General features: G+C 35.0%; 1 protein-coding gene and 1 long non-coding RNA gene across 2 annotated transcripts in view; both read right to left on the minus strand.

Moving 5' to 3' along the window:
- AstC-R2 (Allatostatin C receptor 2) overlaps positions 1-19,686 on the minus strand; it is a 649,221-nt gene that overhangs the window by 437,880 nt on the left and 191,655 nt on the right. The window lies entirely within an intron of this gene.
- On the minus strand, positions 11,435-13,004 carry LOC141484836 (uncharacterized). Its single transcript, XR_012466832.1, has 2 exons — positions 11,607-13,004; positions 11,435-11,548 (listed from the first exon to the last, which is right to left on the minus strand). It is a non-coding gene; the product is annotated as an uncharacterized lncRNA (long non-coding RNA).

Here is a 19,686-nt window from a genome sequence, read left to right on the forward strand (position 1 = left end):
TTAAACTGCCCTTCAATTAACAGTTTCAAAATGGAAGAATGAAATCGATAGTGATAAATTTATAGTAGCAGGGTTCCTTGATTTCAAGAGGGCATTTGAAACTATCGACAGGCAAGTATTACTTCGTAAACTTTTCGAGCTTTTCGAGCTTTTATGGGTTCTGTATACATTGTGTTACATCGTGTTACATTGTGATATGTTGAATATTTCATTACCTACCCACTCGAATAATTGTTTTTATGCCCTAGTATAATTGTAATACGGAAGTAACTATTCTGAATACTTCTGATTTGTTCTGTGTTATGGGACAATATTCTCAGGAACACATTACTATTTCTAGCTCTTTAGCTTCTTGTATTTATATATTATTTGAACGTATTCAATTGTTAGAAGAATTTTTATACTATTTTAATATTTTTTTAATACCATTTTTACCTTTTTGGACTTGTATTTATATTAGGATTTCCTATTTTCAAATAAATAAATAAATGAAAAAAATTTTCTTCCGTCTTGGTTTCTCAACAGTTTCTTAACATTTCCATCGTTCGAATGTCACTAGTTTGGACCAATACAAATACAATAACACTACCAAAAAAAAATTTCAAACAATCATATAAAGCAAATAAAAATTTAAAAAACACGCTTTTATAGAATATAAAACTAAAAAGCAAAAAATAAATTTAGCTTCGATCAATGGAAAAAACGTATGGAAAGTTGTGTGGCGAGGGAAGGGGAGTATATTGAAGAGGAGTATTCGAATATATATAGAATAATTTTCATAATGAAACCCTTTTTCCTAACCAGTCTCGTTATTTAATAGCCGGACCTCGTACAACGTTTCACATAACCTATACAGGCAATTACAATGTCCACCAGTCGATTTACTTCTGGTAGATAAATAGTGGAGAATCTCGTCCTCAAAAATAATCATGGTTCTCAATATTTCACTAAATTAGTTCCCTGATACAGAAATCCATTCAGTGCAAATTTTCAGTCAAGAAATTCCCTCAGGACTTAATCTGGCGTTTTATGAACCTAGTTCGACGTGAATATTCATAATGACATCTTCCAATTTGAATAATCGATACAGACCCAATACGTCAATTTGGATTACCGTTTGATGGCAGAACATCAAGGTTATCAGAAAACCGAAGTCCCAAATAAGTGAGAAACAGTAAATTTCATTTGTAATGAGAATACATGGTGTAAAAAAACTGATTGATACAGTTCATTGTATGATTTTCACTATAAAACTGGTTTAGAAAAACCGCGATAAGTATTTCGCTATACAATAGATTCCTCAAGGGTAAACTGAAAGTTACTTCTAAATTACAACTATTATACAGCGTGACTCACTCTCGATGGTAGGTTAGACGTTTCTGGAAAACGCAAAGCATGATTTTTCTGAAAATTCCACCTCTCACATTTCCTTACCTGTTCTATCGATCTAAAATATTTTCAGCATTGCGACATTGCCACTTCTATCAAAAAGTCCTAGCAATTATATTTTTTTAAATAGAACACCCCGTATATTAATACATTTTTGGAATCGCTCTAGTATTTTAATATTTTTTTGTTGATATTGTCCTATACCTATCTCTATCTGTTTTCGAGATAAAAAATAAATTGTGCTAAATATGGTCCAAAACATAGCCTTAATTGAAATTAAGTACATCACTACTCTCAATACATGAAAAGTTGATATTTTGATGATAGTTTAGACAAACTCGAAATATCCAAATAACACCAAGAAATCGACTCCATATCATACAGGGCGTGCTAAAATTACTATTATTTCCATTGTGCATAAAAGTAGTCGAAAGTTCATTTTTTCAAATGAAACCCCCTGTATATTACTCGATAAATTGAAAGATGGTGAAAAATGCCTCAAGATGATATACAGGTCCCTATTATTAGAATCGTCAAGTTTTCTTAATAAAGCCGGTTTTGTGGAAAAATAGTTATTCACGTTTTACCTACAAGTGTTGAAAGTGGCATTTCATTTTGTGAGTGGGGATTATTGCAAAACGAGCGTCAGCAAGTGGAGCAAACTCACGAGCAAAATAAAATCACTTTTAACAAATGTATCATACATTTTTTTTTGTATAACGTTACTGCTGATAATAAAAAAATTATAGGGTCCATGGGATTTGAACACACGATCTTTGGATTACAAGGCATATGTTGCAACTACATACGCCAACTAACGTTATTTTAAGGAGTATTATTGGTTAGTCATGAAGGACTTTCTACAGTTGGACTGAATACTACTTCGACATCGTCAGTAACTTCACAGGGATTTAATATTACCAATAGCACGAACTGCATGTGTGAACTTTTCTAAATGATCTTTTGGTAGGTGTTCTGATTCAAGTGTTTCTATCAAAGAGATTTTCAATAACAGTTGTACAAAAAATAATTTTTAAAGAATTTAATTTCTAGGTAGCCGTGGAAATATCAAGCTTATGACAGTTTCGTGACTTTTATAAGTAATTGATAAATGGTTATTTACGGTGTTTCAAAAAATCGCCAAAAATGAATGCAAATATTGATTATTCAAACGAAGTTCTTATGAAATTATTTATTATATACGGACAGTGTGATCAAATCATTGCCAGAACTTGTAGAAATGTATCCTGAATTACCACCAATGAACGAGAGAAAGTTTGTAAGATTACAAAATAATTTCCTTAACTATGGCTCCATGTTAAAAGCGCCTTCAACATTACCAAAACCTGTTACTCCAAATGAGGACAATACTGTTAACGTTTTGGCATATTTTTATGCATATCCAGAAGCTTCCATTCGCAGTGCAGAAAAAGATTTAGGTGTATCACATGCTTCAGTACAACGAATTTCGAAAATTCACGGAATGCATCCGTATAAATTTTCCAAAGTTCAAGCTCTTAAAGCAGAAGACTTCGAACGTAGAATGCATTTATGTGAATCCCTTTTGATTCATACACAGGAAGATCGGGAATTCTTGTCAAAAATAATTTGGAGCGACGAATCAAAATTAACGAGGGATGGTATTTTCAAAAGAAGGAATGAACATTTTTGGTCTGATCATAATCCTCATGTTACAAAAGAAATTGGTTTTCAAGAAAAATTTGACCTGAATGTTTTCTGTATTCTGAAGAACAATAAAATTAGCTTATTTATTTATGAAGACACACTGAATGCAGAAAGATATCTCCAAATATTAAGGACGACTGTAACCGATTTTCTTGAAAATTTGCCTTTAGAGGAATATAGGAATTCGTGGTTTTAACTGGACGGAGCGCCAGCTTATTCCACCCAGGAAGTTTCCAGGAAACTTGACGAATTCTTCGACGATAGTTGGTTTAGGTGTTAAGGGTCGTGGGATTGGCCACCGAGATCACCCGATCTCACGCCACTTTATGGAGTGTTTTAAAAGAAAGTGTATACAGTACTCCAGTGCCTACCAAAGAAGAATTGCGACGGCGAATAGTGCGGAGTATTGAAGATCTGGATCCCCAGGAAATTGAAAAAGCAACCACAAGTCGCGTACAAAAAAAACATTTTAAAGTGTTTAAAATGTATTGGACAACATTTTCAGAATTTATTGTGAAAATGTGATATTTTGTTTACAATTTTGTTATTTTGAATTATCCTATTCTGTTATTGTCTGTACTTTCACATGTTTTAGCCCACAAAATATTACTTCTTACCTAGAAATGACTGATTTTTGGTACAGTTGTTCCCTGGAAACTTTGAGTCATAGTTAAGGAAATTATTTTGTAACCTTACAAACTTCCTCTCTTTCATTGGTGTTAATTCAGGATATATTTGATTGAATTTTTTACACGTTCTGACAATGATTTGATCACTTTGTTCATGTGTATAATAAATAATTTCATAAGAACTTCGTTTGAATAATCGATTTTGCAATCATTTTAGAAGATGATTCGAAGCACCGTCGATAACTCGTTGTAAATTACTTATAAAAGTAACCGAACTGCTGTAAGCTTGGTAATTCCACTGCTACCTAAATCCAAATTCTAAAAAAAAATGTTTCTAGAAGAAGCGACTTTATTGAGAAAACTTGACGATTTAGGTATAGGGACATGATATATCATCTTGAAGCATTTTTCACCATCTTTCAATTTACCGAGTAATATACAGGGTGTTCCATTTGAAAAAATGAACTTTTGACTACTTTTATGCACAATGGATATAATAGTAATTTTAGCACGCCCTGTATGATATGGAGTCGATTTCTTGGTGTTATTTGAATATTTTGAGTTTGTCCAAACCAATATCAAAATATCAGCTTTTCATAAATTGAGAGTACTGATGTACTTAATTTCAATTAAGGCTATGTTTTGGACCATATTTCGCACAATTTATTTTTTATCTCGAAAACAGATAGAGATAGGTATAGGAGATTGTTAACAAAAAAGTATTAAAATACCAGAGCAATTCCAAAAATGTATAAAGTTGCTAGGACTTTTTGATGGAAGTGGCAACGCTGCAACGCTGGAAATATTTTAGATCGATAGAAAAGGTGAGGAAATATGAGAAGTGAAATTTTCAGAAAAATCATGCTTTGCGGTTTCCAGAAACGTGTAACCTACCATCGACCGTGAGTCACGCTGCATATAGACTCTAACATATCACCCACTTATATGCCTACTTTTCAATGGATGATTCTACCTGGAAAGGTCAGGTATGAATTCATTAATTATATGAATACATTTTTCGAAAGTATCATAAATCTACTTAACTATTTTTCTTAGAAATGAACATATTCAATAATGGCGAATTATTCAGTTCAGTTTGATCGTTCATAAGATATTGAGAGTTTTTGAATTTGTATATTTCCATACTCTCCAACAGGTTAAGTTTCAAATCTTTCTTCTGGAAATGGAGTGGCTTGTATGCATGATTGAACTCATGTACCTCTGTGGCATACGTTGAATTTATTCTTCCATTCTGAAAACTATTTTTGTGTTCTTTTATGCGGGATTTGAAAGTTCTTCCAGTTTGGATTATATAAAACATGGGACATGGCTCACATGATAATTTATACACTCCCGATTTTTCTAAAACTCAACGTTTATCTTGTTATTTTTAATGTGCATGCATAAGATGTTGGTTTAGGCATGCACATTGAGAATAACAAAGTTTCTCAGTCATACAAATGTTCTCAGGATACTTCATAAGTACAAATTCCATCCATTTTTAGATTAGACTACTTCATGAATTGAAAGAAGAAGATTTCGATAGACGTATCAAGTTTTGTGAAAATCTCACTGAACGGATCAACTTGCATTAGAATTTCTTGTACTAAAATTGTTTTCGGATGAATGTACGTTTATTTTGAATGAAGAGGTGAATCGTCAAAATTGTCCATATTGGAGTGATGCGAATCCTCATATACCATCAAGGTCATACCCAGCGACCTCAAAAACTAAATGTTTGGGCAGTAATTTCAGATGACCACATCATATGACCTTTTATTATCGATGATAATTTGACTAGTGATAAATATTTGGATATGTTGGAGGATCGAATAATACCGTGCATCAATAGAGCAATTGAGGAGGATATAAATTTATTCGTAAACAGAATAGTTTTTCAGCAGGATGGTGCACCTCCTCATTATGCAGCTTCAGTGTGACAATTTTTGAATGATCATTTTCCTGGTCGCTGGATTGGCAGGAGAGATCCTACAGAATGGCCACCAAGGTCTCCGGATCTCACTCCTATAGATTTTTTTCTATGAGGTCACTTGAAGTCTGAAGTATAGGAGGTAGAATCAACAACATTAGAAGATTTGAGAGAGAATATCATGAGGCATTGCAGAGATTCTCAACCATGTTAGGGCGGCAAGAAAAGCTTGTTTGTACCATTGTATGAAAGTTGGTGGAAACGTTATCAAACATTCACTATGGAAAATGTGTTTCTTCTCATTGTCCAGTCATCAGATTTTGATTCAAGAATTAACAATATTTTTTTTTGGATTTATTGCTTCCATATTTGTCTCTAAAACGAATATTTCAAAATGTGACCTTCTGTATAATTGTTGACCTGTGTTTTTATTTTTTCTGCAAATAATTGTTTCAAAAGTTATTCAGGGTTGCTCGTTTTCAACTCAAATAATTTGTAGCTCCCGAATCATAAGCTTCAGAACATATGTTTTATACCTTATTGAAATCTGATCATCATGGAGCGTCTGATAATGCGAAACAATATTGGGTGATTCATTTAAAAAAATTGGGACATGCTCTGGGGGTGCGATAGCGAAAATAACATCAAATTCAAATGTGTCAAAATGTCTCTTTCTGTAATACTATTGTTGACGTGTTTTTTTGTTTTACCAGAAAATCATTGTACCAAATTTTTTTCATGGTGGCTCATTTAAAATAGAATGCATTGTATATAATAATATTATATGCCACTGATATTATACCATTATACTCATATACTGATATTATACACCACATCAATGCTCAAGAGTAACTAGTCCGGTCATATTAGACTAAAAAATAAGAGTGGAGGTACATAAATTTACAACAAGCTGCAAATGCGTGTAATTGTTCAAAACATAGTTGAAAATAAGACTTTGAAATTCCGAATGATTGCGATGCCTGGAAAAAAAATTATTTGAAGTCAGAGGTCGAAAATCTCAAAAAAAATTGTTTTTTCGTGATTTTCAGGGAAACAGTGAGTTTTATCATAAAATTACCACAGGTAAAAATTGTAGAACATAAAATTCTCTACAAAAAATGAATCAATACTTTTTTTTCATAGAGGAGCCACCGTTTCTAAGATATTTTGAATATGAATTGGCTCTCTACCCTTCATCATTGTTTGATGACCTCGGGATAAAACACAGAAGTCTGCCATTTACGATTGTTAGCAACAGGTCGATATTGAAATTAACAATACTAATACGACATACATCATTGACCGTAAGTACTTACTACATCGTATTTTGTGGGTTAGTGAAGAAACATTCAGCATTATTTTAGATGAATACGTTCAGTATGTACGTAGACATTTTGGTGCCAGAATCACGGTCGTATTTGATGGATATGATGATTTCATGAGAAATATTGAAGATGCAGAACAACGTCGTCAAACTTCAGCAACATTTTCATCTTCCGATATTTTATTTGATGAACTTATGACAGTTTTTACCAGTCAACAGAAATTTCTTGCAAATACTCACAACAAATCTCGGTTCATTTCAATGTTGAAGGGTAAGTTTATTGGCGAAAATATATTGGTTGAACAGGATAATAACGATGCCGACGTACTGATTACTGAAACAGCTATAGAGCAATTTAAGTTGACAAATACGACTATTGTTGTTGGTGAAGATGTAGACTTACTCGTAGGTACTTCATACTGCTCGAACTCCACCTGAAAAAACTATTTTCTTCCAAAAGCCAGGAAAAGCTCAAAGTCAAACCGAAATATATTCGTCAAAAAGTTCATATACTTTTGCAAAGAGCCAAAATCATGTACTATTTTTACACGCAATAACTGGCTGTGATATGACGTCTGCATTTTACAGGAGGGGTAAAGCAACAGTCTTTAAAATGTTTGAAAAACAAGATTTAGTTCAATGTGCGGAAGTTTTAAAAAAAAGTTATTCGGCTCAACAAGAAATGATCACCAACGGGATTCAGTTTCTTCTTTCTAAAAATAAGAAACAGGTGCAATCAGCTTGTCTTCCTCCAACCTCAGTTGCTGCTCATCAATATCTTTACCGGGTATATTACCAAGTTCAAGTTTGGCTTGGTTATCAGCTAGACCCAAAAGACTGGGGTTGGAAGTTGGTCGACAATGCATTAGAACCTATTCAGACTTCACTTCCACCTGCGCCGGAAAAACTGCTGAACACAATTTTTTGCAACTGTAAAAAGGAAGTTGTTGTAAAAAAGTTGGACTGTTGTGTTCTTTGACATGTACACATTGTCGAGGCCAGTCATGTTCTAATGCTGAATCACCAATAGTGGAGGATTCATTTGATACCAACGAGGAAACATGCGATACATCACTCTTGACGTAGTTTACCTACACCCAGGATGAACATCAAGAAGAAGAAGAAGATCAAGACGAAGAAGAAGATCAAGAAAAAGAACGACAAGAAGAAGTATTTGAAGGTTATGACTCAGATGGATAAATTTTTAAATTTTTTTAATTTCAATCGCTTTTATAATTTCCAACCCTTCCTAATATATTTTATTATGCAAGTTTTCAACTTGACAGAATCACAATAGACATGTAGAATAGGCCTATTGCGGAAACCATGTTGAAAAAAACGCGCTAAGTACACTACTTCATGGGTGGCGCGTAAACGTGTGCATACAGGCTGATTCACGGTGGATGGCACATTAGACGTTTCTGGTGAACCAGACAACGGATCACTTTGAAAATTCAATGGAGGGCATATTCGGACATTCTCTAGCCAACTAAAATATTTTCGACAGTGCGGTGTTGCCGCTTCTATTAGAAAGCAGTAGCAACTTTGATTTTTCAAATGCAACACTCTGTATATAATATCATTTTTGGAATCTCCAACAATTGCCCGACAACTTTTCTTGATATTTCCCTATACCTATCTGTTACCGTTTTCGAAATGAAAATTAATTTCAATTTTTTTCTTCGAAAATCATGACTTTAAAAAATGCCGATATCTTTTAGTTAAGAAGTACTATGATATCGGAATTTGGTTTGGAGTTAGGTGATACTTGGACACTTCCCACACGTCAGCCTAATCTCCGTTACTTCAATACAGGGTGGTAAAAAATACAGTTTTTTCGTTTGCTTGAAAAAGTTGCTGAAATTTGATTATTTTAAATGGAACACCCTGTATATTATTGAAAATTCGGAAAGCTGCTGAAATTTGCTTTCTTTCTATATATATCATACCTATACCTAACTAGTCAAGTTTCGGACTTATGAACATTTATTTGTGAAAATGTCCCTTCAGAATGGTATTTCCATTCGGTATTTGGTAAGCAGGCCATGATTACTATTTGACAGTAGCGTTGTGACATTCTCCTAATAATATCGACATTTTCGTCACTTCAGAAGTTGCAAATACCTTCAAAACGATGGAACAAAACTATTCAAACGAAGTTCTTATGAATTTGTTTATTATTTTTGGACAGTGTGACAAAATTATCAGCAGAACATGTAGAAAGTTCAATGAAATGTATCCGAATCTACCGCCAATGAATCTCAAGAAATTTATACGAATTCAGAACGATTTCGATATGTTTGGATAAACTTTAAAAAAGCACCAAGAAACTTGAAATTGGAAATATTGATATGAATAATTATAAAAAAGTAAAACAATCATGTGGAATACGTCATTATATAATGACGATTACAACTTTTACAACTTTTTGACTCGTCGTATCTCAGAAACGGTGGCTCTAAGAAAAAAAAGTAATGAAATATTTTCTGTAGAGAATTTCATGATCTATAATTTTTATCTGAAGTTATTTTATGATAAAACTCACCGTTTTTCTGAAAATCGCGAAAAAACAATTTTTTTCTAGATTTTTGACCCTTGACCTCGAATAATTTTTTTTCTAGGCATCGCAATCATTCGGAATTTAAAAATCTTATTTTCAACTATGTTTTGAACAATTACAAGCGTTTGCAGCTTGTTGTAAATTTATGTACCTTCCAGCGTCTAGATTGACCGGATTAAACCTTTTCTGGGGCGTTTTGTATTTATTTACCAATATGTATTTCTACTTCCATTCAGACTATTTGTTTTATATATTTCTTTGGGTGAATAAATTGATTGATTGATTGGATGTGTTTGGAATTTTCAATTTCTCCCTAACTTCCATCACTCCTTCCATCCTTAATCAGAATATTGAGTTCAGATCTACATCACTGGCCCAATTGGGATAATCATACCCCATGACACAAATAAACCCTAGACAGGCTAGCACTAACGGAGAACCAGCTCCTATTGATCTACTCAATTAATGACAAACGGGGATAGCTTCAATTAGTGTCAAACCATTTGTTGTCGAGCATTCATCCAACTTGAGCATACTCGATCACGTAGAATTTTACGTTCATTAATATTCACGAAACAGTGCAATTCAGGGGGTGCTCGAATACTCAAATTCTCTGAATAACGACGACAAAACAAGCAAGTTAATTAGACTTCACCATACCATAGACCGAAACGGCTGTACTGTGAATAGCTTTTTTTTAACGCTATTCAGCAGCATCATTCAATTAATCAATTTCGAATAAAAGTATTATAGTACTCGGAAGTTTCCAATAACAATCTCTGAAATACGTTAATTCGTGACCTCAATTAGTGCTGATGAGCTTGAGAGCGTTTGTTTTCAAACAAGGGAGTTAGCTACTGCTCAAAATACTTAGGTTACCATTCCCCTTCTTTCGTATTCCGTCGTGTATTTCTGTATGCTGGTGTCGCTGATATATAAAATCAAATCAAATCAAAATGTACTTCATTGTCGAAGATGTAATCTCATTGACAAAGTGTTACTATTCTAAGAAATATAAGATACAAAACTTAAAAGATATTGTCGAAGATAATAGCAGGAGAGCCCACGATGCAAAATGGGGATTTACTCGAGCGTCATAGAGACATATTAGGTTGTAAAGCTTAGATGATAAGGAGAAAAAAATGTTATATAACATATACCTTTTCATCGGTGGGGGAAGCGGCTATAGATTTTTAAATATGTAAAAAAATACTGTTGCATGGACATACTCGAGCGCGTCAGATATTGATAGCTCAATGTCCTACGTATTTTTAATAATATTCGTATATTATTCTGATCGTTTGCATGATGCGGGTGGTTGTACGTAAGGGTTAAAAGTCAGAGTTTCAAAGGGGGTATTAAGTACAACAAAAAAAAGCTCTCATTCAATAATCTGACGATTTCGATCTAACGCAAACTCGTGGCTATTATTATAATTTACAAAAAAATTCACCATTTTGAAATACTCAAGCGCGTCAGACTGAGACATATATCGTTCATCTTCATGTTCTAGACGTGTTGTCTCATAATCTGACGATTATCTAGAGGGATTCGCCTAATCTGCCAAAAAAATTATTTTTTAAATTTTTTTCAAATCATTAAAAAACTCATGGAATAGCATGCAAATAAATAAGTGTATGTTTTTGAAGTATAATACTTGTATTTATAAGAAAACTATTTTATTCTCTGTGATCAGCTGTGATGGCGTCATGGCAACAGAATTCGGAGTGGCGACGGAGTGAGACAGTAATAGATAGAGAAAAAGTGAAAGAGGAATAGAAACTCAGAGAGGGAAATATAGGTATCACACAGCTGCATGCATTAAACTTCATCGACGAATTTTTGTTATTTCGGCTGTTACGTTTCAATTTAGCACTAGATCAAACTGCTCTTATGTGACCTTCCAAAACACTACGTTACCTTTTAAGATCTTTATTCAAAGGATATTAACAATGTAATTAAGTTACAAGTAGATTTTATTCATTTAACATCATAGTAATGGGAATCTTCCGTTCCATAGAAAACTATACCTGAAATGTACAAGAATATATGTATGCTCCCTGACTAACTGCTTTGACCAGTACTTACACATTCTCCTATTGCCAATCGACGTTGGAGATCCGAAAATTCCTCGCTAGGTTGAAATAGTTGTTATTGTTTGTTTCTCAGTTTACTTCGCCTATCATTTTTCAGCCGTTGTCTGCCTTATTCTCTATACCTTCCCAAGAATATTTCTTGCATAGATTGTTATTCATCACTTCCAGAAGGATTACTTACATATTAGAGCCATATTGCCTGAAAAACAATACTAGTTAGCTCTGGTTTCTGAATACTGTTTGATATTTTCGGTAAATATTCTGCATAATATGAATGCTCAAATATTTGTACTGAAAGGAAAGGATGTGGCGACTTACCTTATATGTTTCTATTCCATCACATGAATAAGGATTGGTAAATAGTTGAAAATAGGTTGGAACAATATTTTTGTAAACATTCGATAACAAGGTTGAGGGACAGCTGTTGGTTGACATCTGCCGAACTTTCGTAGTGTCGTTGCGACGACTTAGACCGAACTAGTTCTACAGTTGTTCACGGGTGAGGGATTGATCGGTTACTCAAGTTGTCAAGGTTGTTTTAGGGTTGCATTGCTTTGAGAAGGAGTTTTGATGGGTCATGGACTTGTTGATGATGTCTCAAGTGGCTGTGGAGGAATTGATAGATTTATGATGTTGTGCACAGCGCCCCCTTGGTGCTTGTAGGGTAGGTTGGACGCACTGTGGCAACAACTGGTTAGCTGTCAGATGTGGCAGTCTCTTAGTATTCGGAAGTTGGCCTTCGATGAGCTTGGTTCGGAGTTCAAGCGTACCACCAGACTGATTGTAGGATATATATGGTTGTATTTGTGCCATCCTTCACGGGGATTATTTCTACAAGTCAGGATTGTATAGTGGAAGACTGATTGGTCATTTTGGTGTGGATATTTGCAGTCTGAAACTTAAGCTCTTTTGAGGATTTGTGGTGGTTACCGAACTCGTGCCAGGTGGAAGGATTTCCGAAATTAGGTATGTCTGAATCACTGTCGCATCTCTCATGTGATCTTAGCTATGATATCACTTCTTCAATTCTACAACCTTCGTTTCTCGTCTCTAGATTCATAAGAAACAGAAGGCCCTTAGTCACTCATCAAGTCCCAGTAGGACTTCCGTGCAGAGCACCCCACACGAAGAAACGTATAGAAAATCCCTTGGCCAGGGTAAGAATTTTACCATTAAATGTGTTTTAAATGATTTTAGTAATATTTGCTCCCAGCGTTGTCATTCAAGTGAATATTAGTTTTGAAGAGAGGTTTCAACACTCATTCAATTGTCTTGATTTTTACGGGTCATATGGTTATACAGGGCAACCAAAAATATACTCTTGTTATCTTGCTACTTTGCTTAATGAAAATATACCAGGGGTATTGATTAGTCAAATAGTCCCTATTGAATGGGGGTTCAATCTCACCTTGTTTTTATCTGATTCAGATTTAGAATTTTCTTCCGTAGGGTTTTTTTCTTCTTTAAGGGTTTTTTTTCTATTTTCTTCTTGGGTCTTATTTGGTGATCCATTTCTGGTCCAGCTTGTTGTGCCCTACAGGGTGATCTATCTTGGTGGTGCTACAGGGTGATCCATCTCCGCTGTACTACAGGGTGATCCACCTCCGTCGAACCACGGGGTAGCCTAACACCATATACCGGGTGGCCCAAAAGGAGCACGCAAGTTATAATTGATTTAATTGAATATTTGTGATATACTGAGTTATTTGAATAATTGTTGCCCTTATGTTTATTGATACCTGTTGATATAGTGATTCATCTGTGAAACAGAAATTGAGGTATATTCTTCCTTTCACGATTGCTGATTGACACCGATGCGCCTACGCCTGAGCTCACGCGACGCAAACGAGTTTGTCTTACCATCCGATACTAGTATTTACGATTTCACCTACTCAATTTTCGTGGTAGTTTAACTCGACGTATTGTAGTTTTTTTTTGAGCGTCGTTACTACCGTAATTTGGGGCTGATTGAATTCGTGGTTATATACACCGCGCTCTTGTATTTACATTTGAAAATCGCGTAGTAGTGTGAGTATCGTATTGTTGTCTTAGAAGCGTTGTTGGTTAATCCATGTAAGTTAGGATTACTGAATAAATCATATTGGGGATCTTTATCTTTTATTTCCAATATTAATTGGTAAGTTATTGTTATTGTGAGTTACTTAGGGTATCTGGAGGATTAAATTTACCTGGCGCCCATTAAGATCTATTTGAAATTTGCTTAACCCACTCCCGTCTCCACTGTTTAGCTTAGCCGCGGATACCCATCTGTCTTATTTGTTACCGACAGATGATTTAGTCTCCTCTTGTGGTTTGTGAGGCGACACGGCTTGCGAAAATCGGCTTGTGACTTATCAAAAAACCCGGATGTAAATCTGAAGGAATGAACTTTAAACGTTCAAGCCAATCTCGAATATACCTACACAGTAGGTTAAAAGGACTGACGCCTATCAGAAAACAACTACTCCCCTGGCTAATACCACGAAGGGCGTTGGATTATATCCGACAGTCGTCAGTGCAGGAATTTTCACAGAAAATTTCCTGCATATGCAATTGGCAATACAACTGAAAGAGTCGACCTTCAATTTTGGAACGGGCACACTTGCAGATCGGTTTCGGGCTCATTAGTCACTCATTAGTGCAAGATAGTGAACATCATCAACCTAAAGTCAATGATATTCCATTATTGAAAATCGGAATTCTTTCAGAGTATTTCATTCCTCTTCCTAAGTTGGAGCGAAACAACAAAATGTCTAATACCACGAAGGGCGTTGGATTATATCTGACAGGCGTCAGTGCAAGAATCTTCACAGAAAATTTCCTGCAATTGACAATTGGTTTTGTGTCATTTTGGTCATAATATAACGATAAGTATTGAGTAAGTCTGAAAAATTCTTGCTTCCTGAGAGCTGTCTTGGCGCGTGACAAACCAAATTCTACGTCTATTCTAGTCTAGTATGAATAAATTGCCTAAAATGGGGTTCTTTCCTGTAAGAAACACAATTTGGATAACGATATGAAATCCATTGATCAATTTCAAGCACGATCCCAACCCGATTGCGTGTACGTAGATAATCAAACAACAACATGGACGTATATCTGAGGCAAATCGTTAGGTTATCCGGACGTCAGAACGTGATCAATTATAATATGGATGCAAAACGTTGCGCTTCAGATATTGGCATTTTGGGAATGTAGCAACATTTGTCATTGTGGCAAATATTTATAAAATTACCGCTACCATTTCATTGGAACAAATAATTTAGATTTTGTTGCGGTGAATTATTGTGATAGATAATATGGTGTGTGTTACGTTGATCAAATATGGTGTTACCAGATTTGATTGAAATGAAAGATGACACAAAAGGGATTCATGATCCAAGAGAGATAGCAAAATTTCGATCTGAAATTAACCTCATCAGTGTCAGTGCATTGCTTCTTGAGTGAGTGGAAAATAGAATAGTCCAACATTTATTTTTGAGTGATCTCAAGCATAAGAACAAAGTGTGTCATTAGAAAAATATTATGAGAACCTTAGGCTAATGTTTCCACAAAAATTAATGAATTAATTTTCTCGTCTAATTGAACTTCATACAAATTTGAAGAATGATGTGGAAATCTTTCAGAGAAAGGCACAAAGCAATTGATTTCAAAATGAACTCCTCACAAAAATGAGTGGATCATGCAAATACTTTCATATAAACATTGAATTACAAGAAAGAAAATATACTCTTTAAACAACACCTTGAATTTTATATATTATTATGATAATGTAAGGAAAATTTATTCAATAATAAAATCTTTCATTGATTATTTTGTCAATGTACATATATTGTAGCTACCTAAACCACTTGTTACTTTCGTTGAATTGAATACTGATAGTAATAATGTACACGAAATTAATATCATCATTTTCAAGATAAGTTTCATATAATAATATAACGTGTTTGTTGGTTAGATTTTCATAATACTGTCAACAATATATATCTATCGCACAGCGCACACTGAATATTAAGCCTCTGTCCCACGGGAGAGGAGGAACCTGCCTTCCGCTGACATATGCATCAGAGAAAAGGAAGCCATACAGACTGACGACGTAACGCATTAGATAACGAAGCGGTTCACCATCCCATAAGAAGTTATCACTTCAAAAACATTTTTTCTTATTCAATTTGTATTTCAAACCTTCGTTATGGAAAGGAATCAGATATCATTTGAAGGATTGCTACACAATCTATACTTATAAATGCGAAAGTCACTCACCTAATACTCACTAGGAAGCTAAAATTTTGTATATATGTGCTTCTTTAGTCTCAAATGCGCAGTAAAGAATAATTTTCAAATACTTCAACTGAGGAGCCCCCCGTGGATGTGAAAGGCACGTGTTTGTTTATATATGAGAATTGGAATTGAATTGGAATTGATGGAAGAGGAGCGTTCACATATGAAAATTAACTTTTCATCACCTTTTGTCCGTACCGCTATATTTTTGAGGGTAAAATTTTGTATATAAAGATTTTCATGTATCCCAACTGGGACGCCAGCCGCGAGAAAAAAGTCGCCTCCATAAAACAAAAAAATATTTTCATCTCTGTTTTTCCATGCCCTCAAATTTCCAGTGAGTGAATTTATATTTGGTTTCACCATTGTACCAGTGCAAAGCCGGGGCGATTTGTGGTATAGTGTAAGCAACAGGTGAAATTTCTCTTTCATGGAACATGTATCATGGTTCAAATCATAGCTATAAAATCGCCCACAAATGATGAAAACTAATCATCTCTCTCAAATGGAGGCAACTCAATGCGGTGTGCCTCAGGGTTCAGCGCTTGATCCCAAACTATTTCTACTTTATATAAATGATCTCACAAAACTTGATATATTTGAAAAGTATTCGTTGTTTGCCGATGATTCCACCATATTTTGGCATAATATTACATTACAAGGTACAAGTAGATATTGAAAAAAAATAAAACCTGGTATGACCATAACTTACTTATCTTCAATGCTATTCAATCTAATCTATAAGGATTCTGCTGTGAGTTTTCTGCCCTGAGCTTGGGCACAAAAAACATTGAAAATGTTTCCTCCACCAGATTTCTAGGGTTTCACATCGATGATAAATTGATATTTAACGACTATGTCACGAAATCGTGCAAAAAATTGTTATCTGGATGCTACGCCATTGAAATGATATCATATAAGTTGGCTTTTACAGCTGCAAAAACAACTTATTTTGCTCTTATTGAAGCCCACCTAGTCTATGGCAATATAATAGAATCGTCACAGTTACTTCAATTTTCATTTTAGAAACCACTTGCTCAATACACAAGAATCGTAACGAATATATTTTTATTATTTACTGTTATGGCTATATCACGTAAAAGGAACACCCCTTCGGCGATGCTTCTTCTGTGATGCCGCTGTTTATTTACTCCTTTTTATATTTGAGAATTATGTATACCATTCATCTATATGGAGTGAATAAACATTATTATTGTCAATCTAAAAGAGCGTTCCAGGTGAGTTTTTTATCGAGGACAATGCCAAGATATTTCACCCCCATTCAAAATGGAATGACCTCTCCGTTGGAGAAAAGTGGCGTTAGATGGTCCAACTTTCTTCTCCTGGTGAAGGTGATTATCATAGTTTTGCTGGCGTTGACAGACATCTGCTCCCTCAGGCACCAACTCTGAACCACGTCCATCGTACATCGAGGGGGTGAGTGAAAACATCATTTCGGTTCCCCCTCCCTATTATGGAAGTTATTTTCAGCGATTTCTTATATTTCATTTGGTTGCTCAGAAATAGCCATCGTAAGTTTTCAAATTGTCACCCTGAATGATATCCTCAGTATGTGTTCTGTAATAATATCCAAGTCACGTACGAGATTTCAGAGGGAATTAACTCTGGCTGAAAGGAATTTCTTGACGCTTTGAAGACATTTTACAAGCGATTGTTTGTTCAATGCACAAGCGCGTGTTGACTTAACAATTTCAACAGGCTACCGAAAAGTCGGTAAACAGAAAACCCAGCGTTTTATCGTATGAACACAGGAATTAACCGATATTATTTCATCTGAAATGATACGTCTTTAATGAAAACAAGATTGAATGTTTTTTATTCATTTTAGTATCTGAAATTAGTTTGTACTCACATGTGTGTGGTTGCTAGTTTTACAAACTAAGTGAAACCACTGATATCTAAGTACTCATATCAGTGTTAACTGATTGTGCTTAAATCATGCCGACATCTTTCGGTTAGGAAACAGACTGAATAGAATGGAATGAAAATAAGCAAATTTGGATAAACTGTTCTCTTGATCAAATCTCTTCGAAAACAGCATGAGAAGATCTGCCTATACAGTAACATGCGTATTACTTGAATGGTGAAAATGAATGGTTATCTCAAACAAAAAATACCCTTCCCGAAAATAAAAAGTGTCACAAAGCGTGGGATTATCCAATGATCAATTTGGTCCATCAACTTCTTGAGTCAGCTGAACGTTTCGATATTCAAATGGCTAGATTCAAAGCTGTTATGTCCAAAGAATCTGGTGCCTGGCTAAATGCTCCTCACGTGGCTTCTTTGGGTACCCTCTCAGACGATGCATCTTTTAGGATTTCGATATGTCTTCGGTTAGGTTCTTCAATTTGTGTTAGTCATAAATGCAGATGTGGATCCACTGTAGAAGAAAATGTTTACCATGGCCTAAGTTGTGAATTCAGTTCTGGCAAATTTTCAAGACATCATTCTTATAAAAAGAGCTCTAGCTACTGCAGAGGTTCCTTCAGTTCTTGAACCCCTTGGTGTTAGTCGATATGATGGAAAGCGTCCAGACGGGATGAGTCCACTTTGCTAGATTCTTGCTGCTTATGAATTGTTGAAAGAAATTGGTAGAAGAATGATGAATTCCACCAATAACAACCGTGCCTATTCATTTTTGATTGAAAGAATCAGTATCGCCATTCAAAGGGGTAATGCCACATCGATATTGGGTACTCTTCCGTCTACTCAAAAATTTGATGAAATATTCCTGAACCCACAAATCAAATCAAAATTTCCTATGAACAACGCAAAATGGAGTCAGCAGATTGATCACTGCCCAACTGTCTCAGAAGATGCAGAGGACAATAAACAAGTTCTGGAATTATATTTCTTTCAAAAATTCGAAAAAACCACCATGAGCATTTCTGATTCAATTTCAAGAAATTTGACTTCAAATTCCTCATCCCGTTTGTGCAATAATGGAAAGAATCATTAAATCCGTGATTACTGAAATGAAAACAAAGGAGGCGAACGTATCACCTACAACACAATTGAATCAGTAAGACATTCTTCAGTCAAAACCCTTGGGATTGATGGGTTGAAAAATATTGGCAACACCTGTTTCATGAACAGTGCAATCCAATGTTTGTCAAATACGAGATGGTTACTGGAATATTTGGAAAAGGATGAGTACATGAAACATATCAATACTAATAGTTCTAATATGGAGGGTGCTTCAATCAAAACTTCCGCAGAAGTTATCAAGGAATTGTGGTCAGAACATTTATCTAATAAAGCAGTGAATACAGTCTCCTTCAAAAGTCAGATTCAGAGTTTTGCCCCTCGATTCATGGGTCATGCGCATCAAGACGCCCAAAACGCCCATGAGTTCCTTCGTTATCTTTTACAAAGCTTACATGATGACGTTATTAGAATTATTGAGAAACCTAAACCGACCTTAACGGAGATTAACGAAAAATTGAGCGACAGCGAAAAAGCGCAAGAGTCATGGCTGATTTATTTGAGTACATATAACTCTAAGACTGTTGATAATTTCGCTGGTCAATTAAAATCCACAATGAAGTGCACACATTGTGGAGACTTATCTGTAACCTTCGATCCTTTCTGGGATTTGTCACTCCCCATACCACAAAGAACTGCCCAATTGAACAGTGCTTGGATTTCTTCACAAGAGAGAAAACTTTGGATGGACATGAAAAACCGACGTGTTCAAGTTGCAAAGAAAGAAGAATATGCACAAAGTCTCTATCGATCCATAAGTTTCCCCGTATTTTAGTCATTCATTT

The sequence above is a fragment of the Leptinotarsa decemlineata genome, unplaced genomic scaffold, assembly GCF_025532065.1.
Source record: "Leptinotarsa decemlineata unplaced genomic scaffold, Ldec_3_MD MMD2_tig00026294_RagTag_RagTag, whole genome shotgun sequence".
Taxonomy (NCBI): Eukaryota; Metazoa; Arthropoda; class Insecta; order Coleoptera; family Chrysomelidae; genus Leptinotarsa; species Leptinotarsa decemlineata.